Here is a 14,637-nt window from a genome sequence, read left to right as displayed (position 1 = left end):
GGGGCCACACAGGTGTGTGGGGATGGGGTTAGTGCTCTCAGCATCTTTCTCCTCCCTCAGCCCCCAGAACTTTTAGGGCAGTGAGATCTTGGTCTACAGAAGGGGATTGTTGAAAGATGCTTCTCTGGGGAAACTGTCTAGCTCCAAAGAAGCCGTAAAGATAGCGGCCTTAGGGTTCCTGGGAAGTAGCCCACTCTTATCACCCTGTAGCGAGGCTGAAAGCGAGGAGTCGCTCCCGCACTCAGCACTGCCTGTGAGCACCTTGCCTTGTCAGAATAGGCAACCCCGGGTAACCAGACACTGAGAGCAGCCTCCAGCATTGGATGGATGTAGGGGTCAAAGACAACAGAACAGCAACTAGCAAGTACAGACCACACAGGGAGAAGAAAACTTAAAAATTGATAAGGTGGACAGTTATTATGGTGTATGGATAAGCCTGAGGAAACATTCAAGAGAAGACCGTTCCTGACATGAAGGATTTTCTTTCTCTAACTTTAATCAGCATTTTGGTAAGGGTCTTCCGATTCCCAAAGAATGCACTGCAGAAGAAAGGACATCGGCTGAAGAAGGATTTTTCGCTTCCACCCAGCAGGGTTGTCTCTGATGAGGGCCTCTCTGAAGTAGCCAGCCCCATAGGCTGGGAATAGTGGTTGCCTTCTGGTGGGGGTGCTTAAATGGGAGAAAAATTTTTTACTGAAAACTCTTTGTTTCCTTTGAACTTTGACGTACCTGTTGAGTAGATGAATAAAATAAATTTCCTAAAAAAAAGGACAACTTTGAGCCAGGGAGTCCACTTCACAGGCCCACAGATGAGTCAAATGTGTCTGCAGTCATTTGATGCAATGTTGTTAATAGCAGAAACCTGGAAGCCCTCAGCATCGATGAGGAGGCACTGGGACACAAATGGTGCAGAGCCCCCAAGTGGACACTGTGGCTAGCAAAGGGGCTGAAGCAGCTTGCTGTGTCCTGGAGTCCATTGACCACCAAGAAAGAAATGCAAGGTGTAGAGAAGAATGTGCATTCTGCTGCCGTTGTGTAAAGGGGGAAAATACACAGGCTTGGAGACAGACATGTGCTTTTGAATTTATGTAAAGTAACTGGAAGGATACAGAAGGAATTGACAGTATTGGTTGCCTCTGAGGAGGGCATCTATGTGGGCCGGCCAGTGTTAACAAGATTTTAAATACAGATGCTCTTCAACTTAGGATGGGATTATGTCTTGATAAGCCCAGCATAAGTTGAAAATGTCCTACCTCAAAGTGCATTAAGTACACCTAGACTACCTTCAGCATGCTCAGAACACTTCCATGCTACAGTTGGGAAAATAATCTGGCAACACAGTCCCCTGCAGAGGGTTGGCTGTTTACCTTTGTGATCGCATGGCTGATGGAGCAACTCGGCCATTGCCCAACATCACAAGGATATCGACTACAGATCACCAGCCCGGGTAGAGATCAAAATCCAAAGTACAGTTTCTATTGAATATGTGTTGCTTTCCTACCATCATAAAGCCAAAAAATCATGAGTTGAGAATTGTAAGTCAGGGGCCCTCTCTATTAAAACATGGTAATCTTACATCTATTCAGTTAACAAGTGAGTAGTGAATAAGTGCTGCGAAAGATATATTTGTGTCTCTGTGAGCCCAGAGGACAAAATTCTTAATGGTCATCTGCAAGTCTGGGATTCTGTATAGACACGCTTCACTCTAGCAAATGGCACTCCATTTCCAGAGCACTTCTCAGGAAGTGAGTTTGGGACGTCTCTGTTCTCACTTCAACGATTGCTGAGCAGCCTGGGGTGGAGGGTGAGGGGCTTGACTCCTGGCTCTGCCGTGGTGGCCTGCATGCCTCCACAACAGGCCCTTTGACCCCCACCTCTGGGGTTCATGTCCTGGTGCATTCTCCTGTGTGTGTGGGCTGCACCTTGTGACTTGCTTCTGATGCATAGAATGACGATGGGGCAAAACTTCAAATAAGATTATATAGAAGACTGTGACTTCCATCTTATTGGTGATACTCCTGTGCTGTGTCGGGGTTCCCAAGACCCACCCCTGGGTTTGGTGAGGACTCCAGGACTCAGCACGTAGTCCTACTCTGCTATGATTTATTACACAAAAGACTTGTGACTGCAGCAGAGGGAAAGGCACATGGGGTAACATCTAGAAAAAAACAGGTGCAGGCTTCCGAGAGTCCTCTCCCAGAGGAATCAAACAGGACAGACTTGATTGACCCAGTGAGTTGTGATTACACATGCAAAATGTTGTCTTTTAGGGAAGCTCATTAAAGACTCAGTGCTCAGGGAGCTTACAGGAGTCATGTGGGCACCTGTCTGGCACCTCCAACATTCCAGACTCTCGCAGGGAAAGCAGGCACTCAGTGTATTGTTTGCATAAACAGTTTAGGCACATTGAACCACTCTTACCCGTTGGGATGTTGGGAACACTCCCAAAATCCAGGTTCCCAGAGGCCAACTAAGGGCCAGTCTTGCATTCAGGCCTTTTTAGGGAGCGTGGCCTTGGGCCTGCTGGGTAAAGTCCTCACACCTGCCTTACTGCAATGAATTAAGTGCAGCATTGGAAAAGCAAGAAACGGAGGCCCTTAGTCCAGCAACTGCCTTGGACCCTAATCCAGCCAACAACCCCATATATGAGCTTGGAAACAGATCCTGCCCTAGTTGAGGCTTGAGTCAACCCACTTCTTGAGAGATGTTAACTTTAAAAATACAAAAGCACTGTATTAGTCTGTTCTCATGCTGCTAATAAAGACATACCTGAGACTGGGTAATTTATAAAGGAAAGAGGTTTAATTGACCCATGGTTCCGCATGACTGGAGAGGCCTCACAATCATGGTGGAAGGTGAATGAGGAGCAAAGTCACGTCTTACATGGTGGCAGGCAAGAGAGCTTGTTCAGGGGAACTCCCACTTACAAAACCATCAGATCTTGTGAGACTTATTCACTACCATGAGACCAGTATGAGAAATCACCACCCCCATGATTCAATTACCTCCCACCAAGTCCCGCCCACAATACATGGGAATGATGAGAGCTACAATTCAAGATCAGATATCATATCAACCACAATTAATACATTTAGAAAGCAGAGGAGACTTTATTTCTGTAAAGGTTTCAGCCTGCAAGGAGGCCACCCTGCAGCCTGGGAAGCACAGCCTCCAGCCAAGACCAGAGACAAACACCATGGAGGAAGAGAAGCTGGGACAGGAGCTTTATGCTGAACTGGTTGGCTAAACGTGCATTTTCAACAGGTGACAGGAGCTATGAATATTCATGATGGTCCTGGCACATGTGTATGGGACAAATGTTCGTGTAACATACCACCCATGTTCACTTTGGGATGGAGACTTAACATATAAATGTACTACAGTTAGACCCTGTATGTCAAAACGTCTTCAGGACATGAAGGTGTCCAAGTGTACAGCCAGCCAGGACCAGTTCATGGTCAGGAGAAAGTTACTGGAATCAATCGCTTTGTACAACAACTCTTTGTAGTACTACAAAGAGATTTCAGTAAGTTCAAGTCAAAGCTGCAGTTATGGCTGGTGGAACGGGGTCAGTTAGTTAACGTCTCTGAGCTGGATGAGCTGGAATTGTTTAACGTATCTCGAGGCCAGTGCTTGTTTAGTTGCTAGAGAAAAAAACCTTTGGCCGTTAGAGGAAAGGTTAGGGATGTGTGATGTAACCCTTGCCTGACATGGCCTTGGGTCCTGTTTACAATCTGGTATCTTACTGCCACAGAGAGTCTATTTGCCAGTCTTATGATCTCTATTTTAACATTAATGTCGGTCAGTTGTGTCTAAACCACAAAAGGGACGGGGTAAAAAGAGGTGTGTCTGACCTCACATCCCACTATGGCTGGGAGCTTAGTTTTAAGGTTTTTCTGGGGTCCTCTTGACCACAAGGAGTCCATTCAGTCAGCAGGGGGCTTAGAAGTTTATTTTAGTTTACAGAGACTTTGAAGCAGAAGACCCAGTTAAGCCCTGCCAGCATTTGTGACCTACAGAAGTTGTGAGAGATTAAATATTGTTTCAAGCCATTACATCCTGGGGTAATTTGTTACAAACCCATAGATGACTGATACAGTCACTTACTTCTTGACTATATGACCCTGGGCAAGTTTCTTAACATCTCTGGGCCTTTATTTCCTCATCTATAAAATGGGCAGATGGTAGCACCTACCCAATAAGGTGTGCTGAGGCCTGAGTTAGTGAATATGTGTGTTGGGAAAAAGCTGAGTGTTGGGAAGAAGCTGAGGCAGGGCTTGCATGTCTGACATAATGTAGAAGAGTCTTGGAACATGTCCGGGGTCCAGGGTCTAAAACCCCTTGTGGCCTCTGGCACACCAAGCTCTGTGCTAAAGAGTGGAAGCCTACCCTGACGCACCTAATCTAAGCCCAGGGCATAAAATCCCTCATGGCTCGGACAGAATCCAGGGCTTGTGGCTCCGGAATGTGTCTTAAGCTTGCTGACTCCTTGCTCCTTGCTCTCCCAGGATCGATTGTATCTTGAGTTAAAAGAACCTGCTCTCCATTATCTCAAGTAGCAGAGCAAATGCTAAACCATCACAGCTATAAATCATGTGCTTGATGCAACACGCCCTTTTGACCCCCACATTCTCGCCACCTCTTTCTCTGTTGGATTTCCAATAAATAGCGTGGGCTCCCAGAGCTCGGGGCCTTTGCAGCCTCCACAATCGCGATGGTCCCCTGGTCCCACTTTACTTCTCAAACTTTTTCTCAATCCTTTGACTCTGCCAGACTTCATCGCCCCCATGACCTGGTGTTGGGTCTGATCACCCCCACATATGTGCAGTGCACTGAGAACAGCACCTGACAGCTAGTGTTTCAAGATGGGGACTGGTTGGGGTGCGAGGTGCTAAGACAGCACATTTACTGATAATTATTTATTTATCTATTTGCTAGTGAATAAAACTTTTTGACCGGGGGATACGAAGATGAGGTGGGTGAAGCATATAGAACTTAAATGTCGTCTTTGCTCACATATTTGGCTGCTGCAAAATCTTCAGTACTAGCAGAAACTAACATAGTCACTGAATCACAGCCCTGAGAACCGAGGAGCAACACATAGTTCATGTATTCTTGTTGTAATTTCCTTTTATTGGTCTGGGGTGGAGGTGCCTCATGCCCTTCTGCTGAGCTGTCAGTGGCAGGGCACCCTGGAGCTGGTTGCAGCAGGAAACACAGAGTTGCATAACTGACTGCTTTTTAATGTCAAACACGAATTTCTGCTACCTGCCTCTCACATCCTCAATGCCAAGCTTCAGCATCAAAGATTATTTTAAAGTACCTTATGAAAAACTAATAAAAACTAGAAAACATTGGCCCTGCACTCCAAGTATCCAAGCACCTGGCAACTGATGCAAATTTGTGTTCTAATTAGGTCATTAGGTTATTTATAAGATAATGGTTGGTATCAAGAGAATGACTTCACTTTTTACAATTAAAATTGAAATATCTGTGGTGTGCTTTTCCAGGTGGATTTTGGTTACAACAAATGACATTTTCCAGTATCAACATCTCTAAAATTTCAACCCATTTTAAACAACTACAATATGAAGGGCCCAGAGAATGTACTAATGGGATATTACCAGAACCAACACACAGATAAGCCTCTTCATAAGACTGATCACCTTTCACAATCGGCCCTGCCCATATGTATATTACGGTGTGTGTTAGAACTTGTTAGACAAATCAATCTTTGGAAGCCAGGTTCCCTGGGAAACACTCTGCGCTAGAGATCTGTGTGCAGGAAGTTTGGATCATTCCCTGCAGCTGAGTGAAAGAAGCAGGGTTGGGTGGATGGGGCTCAAGGAGACATGGGGCTGTGTTGCAGGCATGACAGGCCCCAGTGGGTCCCACGGGGTGCTCTGGAGCTGCATGACGTGGCAGAGTTGGGGTGAGAGTTGACACCGCACCTCCAACATCAACCAGCCATTAGATGTGGAGTGTGGGCTGCCCTGGGAAAGATCACAACCTTAGGCAGTGAGACTTTCTTCAGCTGGGGGAACTCCCCAAGAATGTCCCAGCTACCAGCTGAGACTGTCTCAGCTCCTGGACAGCTCCAGACGTGAATACCTCCTTATCTGCTCCACCACTTCAATACGTCTGTTCACATGGTTGAGTAACGATTATAAAGACAGCAATAGGAAGTATAACCTCCAAATCACTAGAAAAGAAAAGTCACAAAATTGCATCAGTCTAAGGAAAGAGAAGAAAGGAAGAAAAAAGGATAGAAGATTGGGTGCAGTGGCTCACGCCTGTAATCCCAGCACTTTGGGAGGCCAAGGCGGGCAGATCACGAGGTCAGGAGATCGAGATGAGACCATCCTGGCTAACACGGTGAAATCCCGTCTCTACTAAAAATACAAAAAACATTAGCTGGTGCCTGTAGTCCCAGCTACTAGGGAGGCTGAGGCAGGAGAATGGCGTGAACCCAGGAGGCGGAGCTTGCAGTGAGCCAAGATCGCACCACTGCACTCCAGCCTGGGCGACAGACCGAGACTCCATTTCAAAAAAAAAAAAAAAAAAAAGATAGAAATAGCAAGGAAACATACTAACCAGAAAATGCAAAATAGCTCATGAAATGGAAATAAGACTGACATACATAGGCAAATGCTTATGCAAGATGCAGATGTGGATACTTAATTTTAATTATGTTTTGAATAGTTAAACACTGAGTTCAATATTTGAGAGATTCAGCTCTGTGAAATGCTCCCTCCCCTCCCCTTGCCCAGCCCCATCCTCTGTGGGCAGCCAGCAGTAACAGTTTCCTGTCCATCCCTCGAGACATTCTGTGCAGATAGGTAGATACGATTTTCCCCTGTTAAACATTTTTTTTTTTTTTTTTTTGAGACAGCTTGTCACTCTGTCGCCCAGGCTGGAGTGCAGTGGCATGACCTTGGCTCACTGCAACCTCCACCTCCCAAGTTCAAGTGATTATCCTGCCTCAGCCTCCCCAGTAACTGGGATTACAGGTATGCACCACGACACCCAGCTAATTTTGTATTTTTCATAGACATGGGGTTTCACCATGTTGGCCAGTCTGCTCTCAAACTCCTGACCTCAAATGATCTGCCTGCATTGGCCTCCCAAAGTGCTGATATTATAGGCATGATCCACCTTGCCCAGCCGTGTTACACAAATATTGACATCTATTCAGAATGTTTTATTCCTAGGATTTGTTTTTGTTTAATCACAGGTCTGACAGATCATTTCCTATCAGTACATAAAGAGCGTCATTCTTTCCAGAGTGGCAGAGGGTCCCTTGTTTATCCAGACCCCTGTGAATACATATGTGGATTACTTCCAATCCTTTGTTATTACCTACAAAGCCTGCAATGAATAACGTTGTACCTTTCATTTCAAATATTGCACAAGTATGTGCATTAGAATAAATTCCTAGGAGTTGTATTTATTGGTCAAGGAGTATGTGTGTTTTAAATTATGATAGGTATCAGGTATGTCAATATATCAAAAAACACAGTTCATGGCAAGACACAGTAAATGGGGGAACAGGGAAACTTTCTACATTTGATATTTATAAAAGGAATAACCTGTCAAGAACACGTGACAGCACTTAACTTTAAAGGACCTTACAACAATCACCACAAACACAAAATAATTCAAAAAGAACTTAAGCACCTTACAACAATCACCACAAACACAAAATAATTCAAAAAGAACTTAAGCACCTTACAACAATCACCACAAACACAAAATAATTCAAAAAGAACTTAAGAACCTTACAACAATCACCACAAATACAAAATAATTCAAAAAGAACTTAAACAAGCACCTTACAACAATAACCAAAAAATACTAAATAATTCAAAAAGAACTTAAACAAGCACCATACAACAATCACCACGAACACAAAATAATTCAAAAAGAACTTAAGCATCTTACAACAATCACCACAAATACAAAATAATTCAAAAAGAACTTAAACAAGCATCTTATAGCAATCACCACAAATACAAAATAATTCAAAAAGAACTTAAACAAGCACCTTACAACAATCACCACAAATACAAAATAATTCAAAAAGAACTTAAGCACCTTACAACAATCACCACAAATACAAAATAATTCAAAAAGAACTTAAGCACCTTACAACAATCACCACAAATACAAAATAATTCAAAAAGAGCTTAAACAAGCACCTTACAACAATAACCAAAAAATACTAAATAATTCAAAAAGAACTTAAAAAACACCTTACAACAATAACAAAAAAACCTAAATAATTCAAAAAGAACTTAAAAAAGCACCTTACAACAATAGCAAAAAAACTAAATAATTCAAAAAGAACTTTAAAAAGCGCCTTAGAACAAAATATTGGGTAAAGCAAAAACTATTACCAATATAAGAAATAGACAAATCTACGATTATATAAAAAAATTTTAATACTAGCATCTAACAGAAATTGACAAAATACAGGGATTTGAGTATCAATTAACAAGCTTGAGTAAACACAGAATAATGAGATAGAACACATAGTAGAGGTGATCAATAACTCAAAAGAATATCCTTTTGAAAAGACCAATAAAATAGACAAATATTTGTTAATTGCTCAAGGAAAATGAAAAGAAAGAGAGAAGGTGATTACACTAATGGAGAGACTCTTACGCTTGCAAGAACATACTAAGTCCACTTGCACAGCAATGGATTTGAAAATCTACAAGAAGTAGAAATATCCAAGTAGGCACAAGTTAGCAGCATTGTTCCAAGAAGAGAAAAGCCTGAGTAGGAATAATAATCATAGAAAAACGGAAAAGGCATTTGGAGATCTACCCATTTTCATACCCTTGATCCCCAAGAAAAGAGGCACTAGGCCAGGGAGGTTTCCAGGTAAGTGTTACCACATTTTCAAGAAAGATCTATTTTCTGTGTTAAACTCATTCTATAGGAAAAGCTGGAAATTTCCGCCTGCCATTCTGTCATGCTAGCATATTCAGGAGACTCACGGAGATGAAGGTACCCACAGAGGAAACACTAACACCCTTACCATCGCCGACATAAACAGGCCTCATAAAACATCAGTGGCACAAATTGAGCAGTGATTAAAAAAATGAGCCTGTCACGATGCATTCATGAAACATAAGGAAATATACTCTCATATAATGACATGCTTATACATTTGTGAATCATTTATATGATAAAATATATATGAAGTTACATCTTTAATATGACATAAGGAATTATAAGGAATATTATGAAGTTAAAGAATAAAATATAATTATTGATACACTAAAATCCAAGATTCATTCCTTATTTTTAAAAATAACAATAAACAAGAGTAAAAGGAAACTTATTTAATTTGATAAAGAGTATGTACCAGAAATCCTGTATCAAGCATCATACTAACGGTAAAATATTTTGTTTTAATTGTTAACATTTTAAATATATTTAAAAATAGAGACAGAGTTTCTCCATGTTGGCCAGGCTGGTCTTGAACTCCTGGCTTCAAGTGATCCGCCCACCTTGGCCTCCCAAAGTGCTGGAATTACAGGCGTGAGCCATTATGCCTGGCCTTAACACTAAAATCTTAAAAACAGGAACAAGGTAACAGATATTGCTGTCAACATCCCACATCTGAGGTGCAGCCTTGGGAAGATGAGACTAACACTGCCCCTATTTGCACTTCAGATAATTATTTACATAAGAAAATAAACTGAAAAGGCATAAAAGCTCACAATAGCTTAATAATTTTTTAAGGATGAAAGACATTATAAGAATTTTTTTAAAAAGTGACACACTGGGAGAAAGTATTTGCTGTGTATGTTAGACACCCCACATCCATAATATGTAAATAGCTTCTGCAAATCAATAAGAAAAAGATGAGTCATTTGAGAGAACATTTGGCAAGGGAGTAATTTGCAAAAAAAAAAAAACCAAAAAAAAAACAGATGGCCAATAAACAGCTCCACTTATACTAAAAACTAAAAAATGATAATATGAGTGAATTTAAAGTTTTACTCTTCAAAGTGGTACAAGTTTAAGGAGTAGAGACATTCAGCTAAGAGGATGCTACAGGGATATGGGTACTTTTGGATTAGCTGGGTCTTCTTGGAAGGTGGGCTTTCCATGTGCTTCTGATCCAGAGAGGTGGTGGTGTTTGTGTTTGACAAAGCTGCTGACACTGCTGTGCTGACATCCGGGCGAAGTGAAGGTCTGAGTACAGAGAAGGTGGCTACTCTTAAGACATCCACCTCAGTAGTGGCAAAAAGCCAGCAAATCAGATGGATGATGACCTTCACTTACAGCAGCTGGTCCTCCCATGGTGCTGCTGGACGATGGCCAAGTTCATCCCTGGTCATGGCTGTGCTGGCTGTGACATCTCCAGAGGTGGCAATCATGGCAGAATCCTTCACTAGCACGAGATGCACAAAGAATCAGAACAAAAACTGCAACTATGTTCTTAAGCATCACCGGAAAGTCCGAGACCACGTTTTTTGCCTGCACTCTTTCACCGGCTGAAATTAATTCTTAGGACAACATCATCTGCTTGTTATAAACTCAGGCAAGAGGGTGGCATCACACCTTTTCTGCATCATGCTCTATATTGACTTGCTTGTTTTGTTTACTATCTGCCTCCTTCCCTTTTGAAAGCAAGCTCCATGAGGACAGGGAAGTTCGTCTCCATTCCCAGTGTTGGCCTCAGTAAGTGTTTGTTGAATGAATGTTGGTGAACAAATAAATCCCCAGCCTCTGGTGTTCTGTGCGATCCCAGACTCTCCAGGGGAAGCACTGAATTACTGGTCCCTGCCACAGGAGACTTCTCTGCTGTGCTGATGGGGGTTGCAGTTTGGAAGGAAGGAGGTGGGACCAGCGCTCTGGCCATCCATGCAGGAGGTGTGTGGGGGTCTTTGATTTGCCTCCCTCCCCCCACTTGTCACAGGACTCAGGGAAGGGCTTTTGACCAACCCGCCAGGGACACCTGCGTAACCAGAGTAGCTAACTCTGATTCAGGCAATGCTCGTTCACCGTCTTCTACCTGAGCCACAGGTCCCCTCTTGGAGCCCCTTTTTTTCTTGGCCAACATTTGTCAAGGGCTTAGTGTCTCAGTTCAACATGGAAACACGCTCCCTGGTGGCATCATGACCTGACTCGTCTTCCATGAAGAAGCTGAGGCACAGGCAGAGGGGCTTGCTCAGGGATGGAGCTGGGGTTAGCTGCTAGGCTGGGCTGGGACGGGAGCCTGGCCAGGCTGGTTGTGATGCTGGCTGGTGGCAAGGAAGGAGGAAGTGTTCGTGCGCCCAGCAGATGTGAATCCATCTTACCTGGTGAATACAATGTCTCTAAGATGCCAGCATTAGATCGCACTCAGTGCTCTGAGGGACACAGCCTTGTCCTAAGGGAGCCACAGTCCTTAAGGGAGCTGACCAAGCTGAGGCACTGCCTGGGGAGGGAGGGTAGAGAGTAGAGGAGCAAGGCTGAGTGCCAGGGAGGAGGAGGGAGGGGGTGGAAAAGAAGACACGGGTCTGCCTGAGGGTTGGGGCCAGGTCTGAGGGACAGGGAGGGCTGGGTAGAAAGCCGGGGGCGGAACATCCACTACCCACAGCCCTAGACCCACTCTGCTGAGTCTACACTAGGACACTCACCCGCTCTAACACTGCACACCTGTGGATGTCTTAGAGGCACTTTTCATGCTGTTGACATGTGAGGAACCTGGGGCTCAGGATGGGCACCGTGTACCGCAGCCACCTCAGCCGGCCCAGTGGCAGAGCTGGAGTGCGCTGTGTGTAAATGCCTCCAAAGTCATCACACGCTGATCCGGGACATGATATTCAGTCTCCACCGCCCAAAGCAAGGTTTGGCACACAAGCTTCTCTAGAGTGAAGTTTCTGGATTTCCCAGGAGCTGTAAAAAGTAAAAAAATAAAACCTCACTAGCACTGTCGGAAATCATTCCTTTTTACATTCTGCTTTAAATCCACATTTTTAAGCAATTCCAAATTGAACTGGCTTAATTGCACCCCCTTTCAGGATGCTCCTAAGAGAAGTGGGTGCCATGTGGTTGCCTTCCCTGTGAATTTCAGGGATGGATGACTTTTCTCCCATGCCCTTTGGGGACTGGCCAGTGTTTGGGCACGGTGTCCCGTGTGTGCTGGGGCAGCAGGCGAAGGTGGCCACCTCTCAGGAAAGGAGAGGGGAAGATGACTCACTTTGAAGCTGGCCTGGGGTGGGCCTGCCCTTTTCATTGCCTGCTAGCCCATTGTTTCGGTTTCCTGGGGCTGCCATCACAAAGTAGCACAAATTAGAGGCTTAAAGAACCGAGATGGATTGTTTCTCTGTTCCTGAGGTGGGAAGCCCAAAGTCAAGGTGTGGGAAGGGCTGGTCGTCTCTGAGGGCTGTGTGGGGAGGACAGGTTCCAGGCCTCTCTCCTTGGCTTGTCCATGGCCATGTTCATGGTCACACTGTGTTCTCCTTGTGTGTGTGTGTGTCTGTTGCCACATTTCCCTTTTTCTGTAGGGACACCAGTCACATGGGCTGATGCCTCATCCTGATGACTCGATTTAACTTGGTAAAGACCCTCCCTCCACATAAGCTCCCATTCTGAGGTACTCAGGATTAGGACTTTAGCACATGTATTTCAAGAGGGACACAGTTTAGCCCATTGCACACATCCTGGGGCCAGGTGCAGGGAGCACACAGCGTCAGATGGAAGATGGACATGGCCATCCTGAGCAGCTGGGCGGGGCGCTGTGGAGGACAGCCTGAAGGCCAGGCTGATGGGCTCTGGTCCAGCACAACTGCAACTGCATGGGGCTGATGGGGGTTTGTGATGCTGACCGTTGTGATGCTTTGATCACAGGAGGCTGGGTGACGGCAGTGAGGGGAAAAGACAAGGTTAGCTATGAGCCCAGCACCTCAAGAAGGAACTGAGCCAGGGATTTTTTTTTTCACCATCCCGAAGCAGAAATTGCATATCATGAGGGCCAGGTGCTGGGCTACCTTGTCTCTTGACCTTCCAGGTCCTCACTGCAACCTGGAAACAGAGACACTCACTGTTGCCATACCCTTGGCCTTCCCATCACCAAGGCTGGGCAGAGTGGTTTGGACTAAAGATTTGATAATTAGGAAAAAATTAAAGCCCCAGCTCATCTTCTCATCTTCCCCTTCCAGGGAGAACACAGAGAGAATTGGGCCTGGAGAGAAGAAGCTGACCGAGCATGTTCCGGGGTACCGGCCATAGCCCCCCAGGGCTCACCAACCAAGGGGAACTGCAGGGAAACAGCTTCGTGGAAAAACTCCCTCCCTCTTCCCTTTCCCCCTTCTTCTCTCCCTCAGTCCTTCCCTCTAGTCTACCACAGCCCCCCCTTGCAGCACACACAGTCTGGATACTGGCGACATTCTTAAATACAGGCCTTGCCCTGGAGTGGCTCCCTGGGTAATCAAAATAATTCTCAAATCAGTATGTCATGTATCATGTGCATACTATACCACATATGACATATGTGATGTATATGTATATGTGTTAGGTAACATCCAATGATATCACGGAAAGACAAGTCCCTCACTCCCTGCTGAAATTTTTAGCTGCGATGTGACCTCAGGAGTGGGGGCTGTGCAGCGGGGTCGAATTCCTCAGGGGAGAGACTGCCTTGTGCTTTTATTAGGGGGTAGAGTTTAAAAGCATATGTATTTAACATTATGAGTATAAATTCTAGCATTATGAATATAAATTCTACGTTTGGAAGAGGAAACTACAAACTTAGAAAAAATAACAAACTGCAGAAAATTAAACTTAACAGATTTTTTGTCTTGTGGAGCATAGAAAATCCACCTCCTGCGGTGACGGCACCCTGACCCTCATTTACCCCCATCCGGAGTCTATGGGGGAGGTGAGCGTGGGGAGAGAGATGCTCAGCTTGGTCCAAAGCGGTTTCCAAAGGTCCCAGAACCCAGGGCTGTAGACGCAGAAGGCGGGGGCGGCGTCCACACTCGCGCACCGCAGCCCGGTGGCTCTCAGGCCTCCACCAGGCGGGACCCTTCCCTCTTCTCTGCCACCTGGAAGGGACGGAGCACCTGACGCGCGCATCGAGGGCAAACGCCGCAAGTTTCTGTGACGTGAGGTCTTTGCAGGTTGCCGGGGCTTTCCTCCCACAGGGACACGCGGCCTGCGCCCTCCCAGGCGTGCAAGTGCGGCTGGGAACTGGCGCCCTTCAAAGCCCCAGTGCCCCGGAGCCGACAGCGCGCCGGTGGAGGAGCTGCAGAAATGGGGCACACGCCGCAAGGCGCTGTTGTCGAGGACCCCGCGGGGTTCCAGGGCTGGTGCTGGCGAGCCCCGGCCGCGCCGCCCCATCTCTACTGCGCACCCCGGCAGCTCCGCCCCCTCTACCGCGCACTCCGGCCCGCCGGGGCCCCGCGTTCCCCGCCTCCCGCGGCTCCTCAGCCCAGCGGCCAGCAGGGGATGCTGCCGGGCTCCGAGGCCCGGGTCCTGCGCGGTGCCGCGGGGAGACAAGTGAGTCCCGGGCCGGCGCCGCCGTAGGCCGGGAGGGCGTGCAGCGTGACTGCGGCGAGCCCCGACGCCCGAGAAGCGGGGACCTGCTCTCGGGGGGATTCTTTGGAGACAGTCCGGGCGCTGGGGAATCCGGCG

At 46.0% G+C, this 14,637-nt stretch overlaps 1 long non-coding RNA gene across 2 annotated transcripts; it reads right to left on the bottom strand.

Moving 5' to 3' along the window:
• Positions 1–9,991: 9,991 nt before the first annotated feature.
• On the bottom strand, positions 9,992–14,304 carry LOC103890585 (uncharacterized). 2 transcript variants are annotated; one of them, XR_008525124.1, is made up of 4 exons: positions 13,791–14,304; positions 11,640–11,898; positions 11,319–11,437; positions 9,992–10,408 (listed from the first exon to the last, which is right to left on the bottom strand). It is a non-coding gene; the product is annotated as an uncharacterized LOC103890585 (long non-coding RNA). The 2 variants fall into 2 exon arrangements; XR_008525125.1 differs by having other exon boundaries at positions 13,859–14,304.
• Between the last annotated feature and the right edge of the window lie 333 nt (positions 14,305–14,637).

The sequence above is a fragment of the Pongo abelii genome, chromosome 4 (assembly GCF_028885655.2).
Source record: "Pongo abelii isolate AG06213 chromosome 4, NHGRI_mPonAbe1-v2.0_pri, whole genome shotgun sequence".
In the NCBI taxonomy this organism is placed as follows: Eukaryota; Metazoa; Chordata; class Mammalia; order Primates; family Hominidae; genus Pongo; species Pongo abelii.
The sequence above is the reverse complement of the archived record's forward strand: the minus strand, read 5'-3'. Positions and strand labels throughout refer to the sequence as shown.